Consider the following 14,113-nt stretch of genomic DNA (forward strand, 5'->3'; position numbering starts at 1 on the left):
GTGAAAACGAAAACCCCCAAATGGGTGTTCTCTCAAAAAAGTAAAAATTGAGAATGAGGGAGAAGAAGAGAGGGACTGTCACTCTAAGGAAACCCTCCAAAAATGTGGTCACATTACCATAGGAACTTATAATTACAAATCGCCAATCTACCACTCAGAATTACAACAATGCCACTATAGGTTCAAAATGGTGGACAAGTGACGTGGACAAGCTGATTGGCATGGTGCTCACATGGAAATGATATGGAAACTCTCTCTTCATCTTAAGATTATTGTCCAAGCTCAAAAATTTGCTCCACAAAATACCTAAAAATAATTGGTAACAAAAAATAGACCAATTAATGCCAATTACTCAAAATTCGAAATAATGGCCCAATGAAGCCCAATTGAGGAAAATGCTCTAGCAAGAGACAATTAAGCACTAAACAAGCATCAAGATGGGTACAAAAAGGGGAATGAGATAAGGGAAAATAATGACTCATCATTGATCTTCTTATAATGTATGGGATTTTAAATCGTGTGCCCATCAAATGGTCAAGCTTAATCATTGATACTATGCTAAAAGCCAAAAGGTATCCACAATATCCTCTACCATATTCTCTCCTAATCTTAAGGATTTATGAATACAAAGGAGTCGACACAATTGGGGAGCTTTGTAAAAGTACAATTCGTGCAAATGAAATTGCTGACAACTCTCTCAAGTAGTTAAAACTTGTTCCTCTTGGTGATGTATATGTCCATAGAGATGATATGCCAAATTATGAAGCTGAAAATGAAGAACTCCTCCTTCTGATCTTATAGCCTCTACTTCACAAAATGTTGGATCTTCTAGTGGTGCTGGATCATTTTTCTCCTTAGAAGAAAACATATTGAGCATGAATAAAAGGCTAGAAGAATTATTTCTTCTTTCTAACTCACGTCACGAAGAAGTTTTTGGACTAATTAGGGGGATAGATACTAGAATTTCAAATCTAGAAAATAGGTTTGATGAGGAATTCACTCATGCAAAAGAAGATGATGACATGAGTGCAAAATTTTAGGGGGAGGATTTCTATTTCTTATTTTATGATTTACCACTATTTGTACTTTCCCTTTTAAATATAATTATGAATGATTAAGCACATCATTTTCTTCTTGTGGTATGATGATTATCTGATATAATGGGAGTTTTAGCCTTTTCTCTAATGATAAAAAAAGAGGAGAAAAGTTTAAAGAAAACATTAACTTATTTTAACCATTCTCTTTGTAAGACTCTCAACTATAGGAATCATCATAAAAAAGGGGGAGATTGTAAAATAAGTTAATTGTTTTTGTAAAGTATTTTTAATTAACTTAGAATCAGCAACATAAACTTCATCTCTTTGGGTTCCCTCATTTTTGGAAAATCTGTAGTGATAATCGATTATGACTAAGGATAATTGATTATCTGTGAAAACTTTAATTTTTCAAAAACCTACTAGAATAATCGATTATCTCCCAGGATAATCGATTATCCTGTTCAAATTTTGTTTTCATAAACCTACTGGAATAATCAAATATCATAAGTGATAATCGATTATCCTTTGTAGTTAGAACATGTTTGTTCAGTGTTTAACCTAATTTTCGAAATCACTATTTAAAGAACTGCAGTTCTACTTCGAAATTACCTTTTTGAGAGCCAAAGTCTTAGTGTTGTGTTTGCAAAGAAGTTCTCTGGGTGTTCTTAATAGTGCTTTCAAAAGCCTAGTGTGAGTAGAGCGATAACTTTTCCTAAAAGGGTTTCAAAGAGATTGAGTGTTGTTGTTGTTGCTAGGAAAGCTAGGTCAAGGTCTGTGTGTGATTCAAAGAAGGTTACTTTCATCTCTTGTGTCTTCAAGATAGGTGTTTTCTTTTCCCTATTATCTTGATTATCTGATTGTAATATGTTATTATTAGTGATTGAGTTAATCTCTCTGTATAAAGAGATTAACAACTGGACGTAGGATCTTTTGAGTTGAACCAGTATAAATACTTGTGTCCAATCTTCTTCCTTATCTCTTTATTGTATTTGTTATTGCATTTAAATGAACTAAGGTTTAAATTAAACAGCAAAATTTTAGAAAATTTTTAAAATATTAATGTTAATATTAAAACCAATTCAGCCTCTCTTGGTTTTTGTCCAAACACTAACCATTCTGCTGCACATTTTCTATAAGGTGCAAAGAGTAGGGTTGCCTAGCGCTTGTAGTAAACAATAGAGACGTGTGTTGTGAATTTGGAGGGTGCAAAAAGAAAAACAGTAAACCCAAAAATTTGAAAACAAAGCAAGAGTAATGGAACTAACATGTAGTGGTGCACGAAAAAGGAAGGGGAACGCATGACAAAGATACAGAAAGGAGAAGAGTATGAAAGAAAAATTCTTCAAAACTAGAGTTTCTTTCCTTCGAAGCCAGCGTGGTAAATTTTATCAAAATTAAAAAAATGAAAACATGTGATACACACCTCAGCTTTATCAAACTTTGTTTGTCAATTAATCAATTCTGTATAAAAAACTAATGAGAACCAAGGAATTTGTACCAATACACGTAATATATTAAGTCGAGGAAAACTATTCATGGACCACCCCATGCATCAAGAAAATGAAACGCAACCTCCAATAATAAACCACCACAAAAACGCATGCACTGCACCCCCAAACAAATGAGTTTTAGGAACGTAAAGAAAAGCCAAAACCATAAAATGAAGAACCCTTCTATCCTTTGATAGCACGCACTTGTCTTTACTCAAAGCCCCTCACCTGATCCATGAACGTAAGAAAACTCCGAACTAACCACTTCCAAAAGAAAAAAATCCTAGAACCAATCGTGAAAAGTACTACACTATCCATCCACTACACACGTTATAACTCACACGAATTAGAACCCAAATGGTAGCACCCATACCACATATCCAACCCAAAACCCACAACATAAAAATTCCCGCAACCACCTGCACCAGCATGGAACAACCACGATTTCCTCGCACTTACCGTGAAACTACCACGAACCAGGCTCCAAGTTTAGAGAAATGATACAAGGGTTGCACCTATTTGCTTGCGCTGAAAACTTCAAAAAACCCAACTATAGCACCAGGAAAAGAAGAGAAGACCTTCTATGTGTTAAAGGGAGACTAACCCCAAAAAGAAACGCATGGTTGCACCGTAAAAAAGAAAGAACCCTGAAACTATCCACTTCTAATGCAGGCCATGGGTTCCTCAGATTAAAGAAGCATGTGGTGTGTAACGTCCCATTTAATTAATAAGCGTAATTTAAAGAAATGTCACGCACAAATAGTATAGCAGCGCAGTCCTAGGGTATTAAACACAACCCCTACAAGATCCTAGGAACACCACAATGCCAAAGCAAACTAGTTACAACATCCAACTGAAAACCCCAAAGGGAATTAAAATAGTAAACTAATACATGGGCCATAGCCCAGAAAGAAAACCCATCAAGTTACAGATCTAGTCCAAGCGAACTATGCAGCAGAACCTCCATCACCCTGATTATTTCGGGGAGTTCTCACCTCTTCTCACATCAACAAGTTGATGATCATTGCAAAAGAAAAGACCACACCACAGAACATACAACACCAATAGTAGGGTAAGCTAGAGTAGAAATAAATTATCATGCAGTCACATACTATCACCCAATTCAAGCAGTATTTATAAATCACCCCACATGTTATGACTTTCTCAAGCAATACACTAGACCCTGACTCGACTCATCTGGATATATATAATGTGGTCGGATTCAGCGGATGCTTGCACTTGTGGTTGATACCTCTCATCACCCCCGAGCTATGTGTTACAAGTGTTACGATGAATCAATACCTCACGCATAAGGTTAGCCCTTAATGAGTTTTAGGCCTCCTGCTACTCTCACCACAAGAGTCATCCCTCTATGAAATGACTCCAGAGGTCAGGTCCCCTTGTCATTAACCAATGATCACCATCAATAACAGGCCATAGATACGTATCGACCACTGAAGCACATGAGTCCACAGGATTCAGTGATTCACAAATACAATCATAAAAAAAAAAAAAAAAAAAAAAAAAAAAATTCCATCAATCATACATTCCATCCATGATATACCATTCCAACTCATCTGTTACCATGCCACTTTAATACCAACCTCTTCATTAAGATCACATGCTAAGTTCATGTCAAACCCATTATTCACAATTCATGAATCACATCACTCATGCATATTTATTTGTCTCATGCATTTAACAAAATAGTCAAATCCAAGCAAGCATTAACAATTCAAGATTCAAGGAAACAATCACACATCACACTACCTCGCTCGGCTCCTCGCTCAGGCTGAAGGGTCTCGCTCAGGCGCGAGGCTCTGGCTCAGGCAAGAGGCTCTAGCTTAGGCGAGCCTCCTTCGCCTAGGAGAGGGCTCGAAAAGGGGAACAGTAGCCTCACACGGGATCTCGCTTAGGCGAGACCCCTCTCGCTTGGGCGAGATGCTCGCTCGCTCAACAGCAACGTGAGTCACCTGAGCGACCACTCGCGTGAAGCAGCTTGGGCGAGCCTCTATTGATCTCGCCTAGGCGACACATGCTCGCTTGGGCGAGGAAACCAGTGCTCACCACTTTCTCTCGTGCATAAACACTCAACAGGTGACAAATGGTGAATACTACCATACACAAGTTCGCATCAACACACCAAGCATATTAAAATGATGAAACAGTAGCACAATCAGCATAACACAAAAGAAAGGGCGAACCCTAACCTCCCGTACCTGGAAAACAAGTTAGCGGAACACTCCGACATGCACACAGTGAGCACGATTGTCCTAAGGATGGCCAAAGAGTTGGAATAAACGGTAAAACAGAAAAAAGGAACGAGTTACTACCAAACCCTAACGGTAAAAATGGAAATAAGCCCAAAAAAGGGGAATCATGAGCTGAGGAATGACATACGTGGAGCAGAAACCTGACTTGAGCTAGCTGGAAGAAGGTTGACAGCTAACACTAGCAAAGAGTTGCGACTACTCAAAGGAGGCAAGGTGGAACGTGTTTTCTGAAAAGTGAATGAAAGAATGGAATTAGGGTAGATTAGGGTTTGAATCCCTATTAGGCCAGCCCTTAGGCCCATTACATTAGGGCAACCCTTTTAATTTAGGGCAGAAAAGGAAAAAGGAATTTAGCGGGCCTTACATGGTGTAGGTTATTAAGGAGAATAGAAGTTGCACTACCCAACCCACCCCAAATGGAGAGCATCCCATAAAACCTGGACACCCATATGCGGCCACAGAACGACATTTGGAAGCCCCACCTACACCAACTTCGGACAATCCACTGATTCGTGCATCGCTCGAAGCATACTAAGAAAATGGTGGTACTCAACCTCAAGGATATGGTCACAATTCAGCAACAAAACAACAACATGAACAATACTCATACACTTATGCACACCCTTCAAAGTCTCATTCATTAAATACAAAAGATAAAAGAATCAACATAAAGACAAGGTCAAGCTTCTCTACCTTGATTGGTTCTTCCAACCTGTGTTTCTCTTGCAGCCTCTTCCTTCCCTCCCCCGGGTTATCTCTGCTTTTAAATCTCCCATTTTCTCTCCTCTCCCAAAAACCCTAACCTTAACCAATAAATATTTCTTCCATTTTGTGTTATTTGACATTTGGTTAAGATTCAAAAAATTTAAACCCATTTGTTTTTCCTATTATCATGTGGCAGCAATGAGAGTGAGAGAAAAAAAATAGTGATACAATGATCCTCATCATTTAACCCTTTTCTTACCCCATGACGTGTTCCCATGACGTGGCTTTATGATTTTAAGTTGAAAAATGATATAGTAACAACCAAAAAGTGACAACTTCTCTCACAACTTGACCTTGCAAGGTTTTTTTAATTTTTTTTTACACAATTTCCACATTGACCATGTTTGTCAAAGACAGCGCGCGAGAAAGGGAGGTTGATTCGTGACAGAAGTGGGTAAAGAGTAAGGAGAGAGAATAGTGGAGCTCGTGAGAGAAGTGGAGAGCAATTTCTTCTTTCTCCATCCCTCAGGTTTGTTCTTCCTCCACCCTCCAAGTTTTTTCTTCCTCCATCCTCCAAGTTTGTTTTTCCTCCCTCCCCCAAGTTTCTTTTCGACGGGGTTGGTGATTTCTCTGTTGGTGGTGCACAAAAAATATTTGGTTTACCCACTGCAACAAAGTCCTGGTATTTCGTGTTGTTTGTGGAAATGAGGCCTTTTTGTTTCGCTTTTTGGAGAATATTTGATAAAGTTTGGATTTTTTTTGTTATAGTGTTGTTGAACAGCGGAAGAGGAAGGTCTATTGTTGAAAAGAATCACTCTGAATCAGAATCTAAAGGATTGGTCTTTTTCGTTGTGTTGTGGCTCTACATTGGTGAAGAGGTAAGCAAAGCCATTGTTGAACCCAACCCATTATGGGAAGTGGGGTAAGGTGTAACACCCCAAATTTGGGATGTCACGGAACATTAGAAAATTTTTGCATTTAGTGGAAAAAAGAATTAACATTGAAAATGTACTAATAAAAACTTTTAACTTAATTTAAATTACATAGTTCAAACCGTCACTTTATCAAAAACATCAAATAACATTTGCGATCAAAAGAAAATTACATAATTTTTAGTATCTGATTTCAAATAACTAAATATATTATAAAAACTCCCGAGTCTACCCCAGCCTCTCGTCCATCTACTCCATGCCAAGATTATCTACAATATCATCTGCTCCTGTATAACACACACGTTAAACGATCATCGCACATACAACAAACACACAAACAAACAAATAGGGGTAAGCTAACCATAAACAATGATATTCATAAAAGAAATTTAGCAAATAAAACATGTCCAATAATACTCAATGTCGCATTCAAGTAACACGAAAACATTATGATCACAATCCATCCTTCGTTTGAACACACAAACCCGAAATCCAAACAATCATACTAAACCAAACATAGCATCACATTCATCTTAAATCTTCAAATATAGTGATCATAATCAAGCTTTATGGTTCGATGCGTCCCACTTAACGCAGTCAGACTGTCTTCCTTATTCCTCAAGGAATTATGAGTAAAAATGTCAATGCATCGCACACCGGCACTATACTCGCAACGAGCCGAAATAAGGTGAAACATCTACCCCCTCCCCACTGCTTCACTCAGGCGAGAGGGTACAACACTCAAACCAATCCTCTACCACTGCTTCACACAAGACAAGATAACCTTTTCCACTTCTTCACACAGGCAAAAGAGTCTTCACTGGGTTCCTAGGTACGGAAAACCTCACACAACATTTAATTCCACCAAGAGTCTCAACAAGGCAAAACACTCCCATAATGCAACCCATGAGAATTACATATTGCCAACAAAATATACACCATCACATGCATGGAAAATAAACCATAACATAAACCCATCAACTTATCAAATAATACATTCATACAATGAACCCAACGAGTGACATTCATTCAAACACAATATAACATCACAATCAAATAAGTATCCTCAAACCAATGTTTAAACTACATAACCATGCAAGCCATACAAACCAAGAAAAAATCACCAATCACATAACCTCTTTATTCACGTCACTCTCCCACTGTGAATCACAACCTTGCACACCTTCATGCCTCAAAATCCTCACTTACATCTCTCTCTCTTGCAACATAACTAATTCTTATATTTTTTATCCAATCCAACTTAACAACACATTAGGCAAATGATTTGGGATTTTATAAGTAAAACTGCAGCTTGTGTAAAACTCCAAAAATTATGTATTTATATTCAAATTAAAGATGATTGAATCAAGAATCAAATGCAACAAAAACCAGCTTAATTGAATAACTATAGAGAAAGTTATGCATCAAACAAACAACAAAGGTCAATGTTGTCAACAACCAAACTACAAGGACCTTGTGATAAAAACTGCTCTCACTATAGAGCTTTGATTCAAGATCCGACCGGTCAAAGTCAAGAACTATGTGTTAAGGATAAACTGCTAAACTTTCAGCTCGATCCAACGGTTAACGAAGTAGAAATCGCCATTTATGAAAAGTGTGCAGTGTAGAAAAATGGGTAGTGCCTCAAAACGAGATAAAGAAAAGGAAAGGTGGCTGCACCAAAATAAATAGCTCATGTACAAGCAAGTGTTCAATCAATCCTTGGCCTCATTGAAATATAAAATCTTGTACTGCACCCACATCAATACACATGATATCAAAAAAAAGAAAGAGGAAAGCTAATAACTCGTCACCACATTCACGTAAATAAAAAAGGAGAGGTAGAAGAGTTAATCTCATGAAAAAAACTTGCTGCAACAGTGTGAATGAAGAGAAAACAATCACACATGCAGGCCATCAAAAAGAAGAAGGATATATCAAGTATATTCATTAAATCCTCATGCACCAATCAACAAAATAAAGAGAAGAAATAAGGTAAAGCTTCAAACAACACATAACATGCATTATAAGTATTAAAACACTTATACTCCATAAACCATAATTCCATAAATTAGATAAATAGCAACTTTAATAACTCATTTAATTAAATAAAATACAACCATCACTTAAATAATAATTATTCCATATTTAATAAATTTATAACCTAATTAAATTAAATAATTCAACAATATTAATCAAACTATAATTTTTTTTCCATGTGTTTTCTTTTAGTCTAATTTTTCCCGGGTCTTACATAAGGTAAATAGACTTGATGTAATATAAATTTATTTTTGTTATTGGAAGTGATTAATTGGGATATTGGTTTGCAAGGTTAATTTGTTATAGGAAGTCAGATTGGTTTGCAACGCATTGGTTTGAATGTATGTAATGTGGGAATGAAAATATATGCTAACCTGTTAGTATTTAAGTGCTAAGGCAGGGTATTACTTTTGCACACATGTTGTTTTGTTTGCACTAATGAGTTGAGATTGAATATGTATAGTTTTCGCACATCAAAGTTGGTAATCACTTTCATTTGATTGAGGTTAGGTAGGTTGGAAAACAAAAAATTTTGTAACCTATCAGTTGTTAAGTGGTAAGCCAATGTATTGTTTTTGCACATATGATGTCTAGTGAGCTTGCATTGTATATGTATAGTGTTCGTACATCACAATTGTTATTGAGTTTATTACTTTGATTGGTTTGAATTTATGTTAGGTGGGAAAAAATATTTCCTGTAAGAACTGTGAAAATTAATTAATTAAATAAATAAATAATTATAAATACGGGTAGTGAGAGCCTTTATGGCATTAAATTCTGATAGTTATGGTGTGGAAAAGTACTAGCTTAAGTGGTTGAGAGTACTTGATTGTATGAGAGGACTTGGGTTCGAGTCCTATGTTTGCCAATTATGTGTTGTTGTTTTATGATTTATTTTTAATAATATGTAAAAGTGTGGAATTTGAAATGTAAACTTATGTTGATTGTGTATATCATCAAATGTGAATTGGCATAATGGTTGTGCTTTGGCCTTATGAGTGGAAGGTCATGGGTTCAAACCTTGGTGGGCAAAGAATAAGCTTTATTTTTGCTAACTAATCATTGTGGTATGAATGTGAAGGGGTAAAGAAAAGTCTAGCAGAATGGGGCACCCAAGGGGGTTGGGAAATACCAAATAAGTAACATTGAAGAGGAATTAAAACCCACAAAACCTAAAACTCGTTTTATTTTTAAAAACCCTCTTAAAGGCACCTATAAAACCCAAAACTTAAGGGAAGGGGTTTAGCATCTGTGGTGACCTATTGTAGAGAGAGCACGAAATTGAGGTTGAGAGGTGAGGTTTGGGTGCGAAAAAGGGGTTGAACTGAGAGGGAGTCGGTGGCACTTCATTGGCAAACCAAGGAAAACCAATCTTCTTCCCAATTTCAATCAAATTTTCAAGTTAAGGGAGCTGTCTCTGTGTGTTGTGTATTAATTGATGTTTGTCTTATGATTATGGATTATTGCTTCTTAATTGAATTCTGAATGGTGTCAATTTCGCATTCTATGTGTTGTGATTGTGAAATGGAGATATGTGGAATTTGGATGTTTGATTATGTATGTGGAATAGGTTGTGGGATGAGAGTTTTGGATACTTTTAGTCTTATATTCGCAATTGGTGGTATAGTGGGTTGGAATGGATGATTCTGAATGGCATTTGCCATTATAATTATATTGGTATCGATTGACTGGTTTGTGGTACAATTTTGGGCATGAATTAACATTGTTTTGGGTAAAATGCGTGTGTGACAGTGAGGGAACTCTGCAAGTCTTGCCCAAGCGAGTTTATCTCGTCTAGGCGAGAGTTGTAGAACCTCACGTCTGGTTTGGGTCGCGCTGCTCGCCCAGGCGACCTTGGTTTGGTGTTGAGCGACTTAGTCTCTCTCAGGCGAGGGACAGTTCGCCTAAGCGAGATTGCGAGGAAATTTGGGCGCTTTTGAGCGCGATATCTCGCCCAGGCGAGAAGTATTGGTGTTTTGAGTGACTCAGTCTCGCTCAGGCGAGAGACATTCGCCTGAGCGAGGTCGCGATGAGAAATGACGTTGTTTAAGTGGTTCCTCGTCTAGGCGAGGTCTGTATGTTGTTTTGGGGGAAGGTGTGACTCGCACAGGCGAGAGGATCTCGCCTAAGCTAGATAACTTGATGTTGTTGTTGTTTTAAGCTCGCTCAGGCAAGGTGAGCTAGCCTAGGCAAGGCTGAGGGCTTAGCTTGGGCGAGAGGTCCCTAGCCTAAGCGAGTTTATGCGAACTTTTATGTTTCTATGTGCTTGTGAGTGTGTTTTAGTTGTATCTCATAAGGATAGATTGTATATGCATGTGGTGTGATGTTTGGGCTTGAAGGACTAAGTCCAATAGGGGTCTGGGATGTGCTCGGTGGTTGGACACATGATGGGCATGGAACTGGTTGAGTTCCCGTCGGCTACTAATGGGTGAGGAGTCCTTAGTATGGTGATTGCATGTGTCGGGCGCACGATGGGCAAGGAACTGTGATGTTCCCGTCGGCTACTATTGGGCGAGGAGTCCATAGTATGGTGATTGCGTGCGTGCCAGGGTTCAAGTTATGAGACTTGGATGTTTATACTACATGCGAGGAGTCTGTAGGGCAGGACTATGAGCGGGATAGGCTCATAGGGTTGGACCACGAATGAGTTATTTTCGTGGGAGCACAGGGAAGTCCCAAAACCTAGTTCATGCATATGACTCATGAAGGACTATGAGGTCATGGTTGGGTGATTTGAAAAGTATGAGGATTTTAATTATGTATTTTTGGGATTGGGGAAAACATATTTATTTCATATATCTGTTTACATTTTTATTGTGCATAGCTCACCCTATCTGTGTGTGTGTGTGGCAATGATCGGATAATTTGTTATCCGGGAGCAGATGATGTGATAGGTGAGCTAGGAGCTGCTTAGAGACGGAAAGCATGGGCTACTTGGGATTTTGAAAGAAACTCTACTGTTTTGTTTTTGATGTAAATATTTTTATGTTGAATTTTAATATCATTTGTATATAACGATATGGTACATTCGAATTATGTATGGTACCAGTTATGTTCTTTTAAAATTTTCCCGCGTTTTTGGGAAATAGTTTATGTTCAATGCAATATTTATTGTGATTCGAATTTTATTTAATTAAAATAAGTAATATTCCTTAGGGATGTTACAGCAACGACGCCAAATTTGATAGAGGCCGTACCCCACCAAATTAAAACACTTAAAATGCAGTATGTGACAGTTGAACCAAGTCGTCTCCCAACGACCAATGTTCTTGTTCAAAGCTTCAATTTCCAGATGAACACAATAATAACACAGGGAGGGGGGTTTGGCAGATTCTGATTCACAACAAACTTTAATTCGCAGATAATTTTAACAATTATATGAACACGTAATGATTCCTTGATTCAATTGAAAGTCCACCAATCACAGATTACCAAATTAATTGTTCTATTCGAATTTGCTCTCATGAATCCTAAGTAATCAACTAAGCAAAAATTACCATGGATTCATTATCATTAAGCGTAACAAATTTTAGACAGTTAATACCCACAGATTTAAGCAAGCTGTGACAAATCTCATAAACATTAAGCATGAATACGAGCCATTAATGTGCACACACGAATTTGAGATTAAGCATGCATCAAATATGTGTTTATCATCTAAACACAACCTGAAATAGAGGCAATTTCGAATCAAACCCCAAAAACGACCAACAATCTCATGGTTTCATTTCAATTTCGTCAAGGAATCAATGCAATAGGGTTAGCTAGACATCAAAATGGAAGAATCAAGCACTTCAAATCTGAACCAGAACATCAAAAATCAAAAACCCTAACTTATGAATTTTGAAAACGCAATTTAAGAGCAAAAAGAGAGATTGCAAAGCTTCAATGAAATGCAAAACGGTGCTATCATATATAAATGCGAAACCGCATTAATGGGTGTTGTTCCATGTCTATAAAACCCACAAAACGAACTGCCCAAGCAAGAAAACGAATTTAAAACGTAAAACCCTCAATGGGTGCTATCAAATGTGCATAAAAACGGTAAAAATAAGCCAAACACGTGAAAAACCGCAAGGGCTCTTGTATGGAAGCTTGGAGAGCGAAAATGGAGTTTGGAGAAAGGTAGAAGATGAAGTGTGTGGCTCTTGCATCAAGGAGAAACCTAATTCTTGTGGTCCATCACTCTGCCACTCATTATTTACAAAACTGCCATTATGAGCTGCAAAATTACAAAAATGCCACTCTAGGCCTCAAATGTTGGCACATTCACTCTGATGACGTGGAAATGATGTGGAAATGATGTGGCAATGATTTGGCGACTCTCTTGAACTGAATATTAATGTCCAAGCTCCAAAATTTGCTTCACCCAAATATCTATAAATAATTAAAAACGAAAATTAGGCCAAATAATGCGAAATTAACCCAAATTTGGAAGAGTGGCCCAATAAAGCCCAACAGATGAAAACACACTAAAGATAACAATTAAGTACTGAACAACTGTCAAATGGGTACACAAGGGCTAGTGGAATGAAGGAAAATAATGACTTATCACTGACCTCTTAATTTTCAAGTGCTAAGCCTAGGTATTATTTTTCCACATATGACAAGATGTGACATTGTTGGCAAAAGCAGAAGACAAGTTAAAATGCTGAAGCAAGATTTTGATGATGATAAAGAAACCTAAAAGCCATTTGGAAGACATTATGAAGACAAGTGTTTTATGTTTAAAGTTATCTTGTAAAATGTTTAAAGTACTTACAATAGCCTAGAATCAACAGCCAGATCATAACTCTTCCATTTTTGTAAAAATTACTGGAATAATCAATTATCACCTCTAATAATTGATTATCTGCTCAAAGTTTGTTTTCAGAAAATACACTAAAATAATCGATTATCAATAGTGATAATCGATTATCCCTATCAGTTTGAACGTGACTGTCAATTTTGACCTAATTTTGAAACCCCTATTTAAGGAACATCAGAGTTACTTCCAACTTACCTTTTGAGAAACTAGAGTGCTAGTGTTGTGACTGCAAAGAGAGTTCTCTGAGTGTTCTCAAAAGAGCTTTGAAAAACCTAGTGTTGGTAGACCGATAACTTTTCCTAGGACGGTTTTCTAGGAGATTTAGTGCTACTACTGTTGCTAGGAAAGCTAAGGTCAAGATTCTCTGTGTGATTCAGAGAAAGGTGTTCATCTCTGTGTCTTCAAGAGAGGTGTTTTCTTTCCCTATTCTTTTGTTATCTGATTATAATATGATTTTTGTTAGTGATTGAGTTAATCTCTTTATTGAAGAGATTAACAATTGGACGTAGGATCTTTTGATCTGAACTAGTATAAATATCCGTGTCATTTTTGCTTCTCTATATTTTTATTTTATCTACTATTGCTTTTAAAGGAATTGATATTTAAATTAATCGGTAAAATTTCGAAAAAAATTTAAAGTATTAATTTTATTACTTAAACACCCCCCTCTTGGTTTTTGTCCAAACGCCAAACATTCCGCTGCACGATACCAACAAACATCAGTTGTTTACATAAGCGATACTGTAATGGTTGATAATAGTGACAGTAGTCAATGTGGTGGTGAGAAAAAACATGAGGTTAAGGTGTGATATTAAATTTATTTTATTAT

The sequence above is a fragment of the Vigna unguiculata genome, chromosome 4, assembly GCF_004118075.2.
Source record: "Vigna unguiculata cultivar IT97K-499-35 chromosome 4, ASM411807v1, whole genome shotgun sequence".
Classification (NCBI taxonomy): Eukaryota; Viridiplantae; Streptophyta; class Magnoliopsida; order Fabales; family Fabaceae; genus Vigna; species Vigna unguiculata.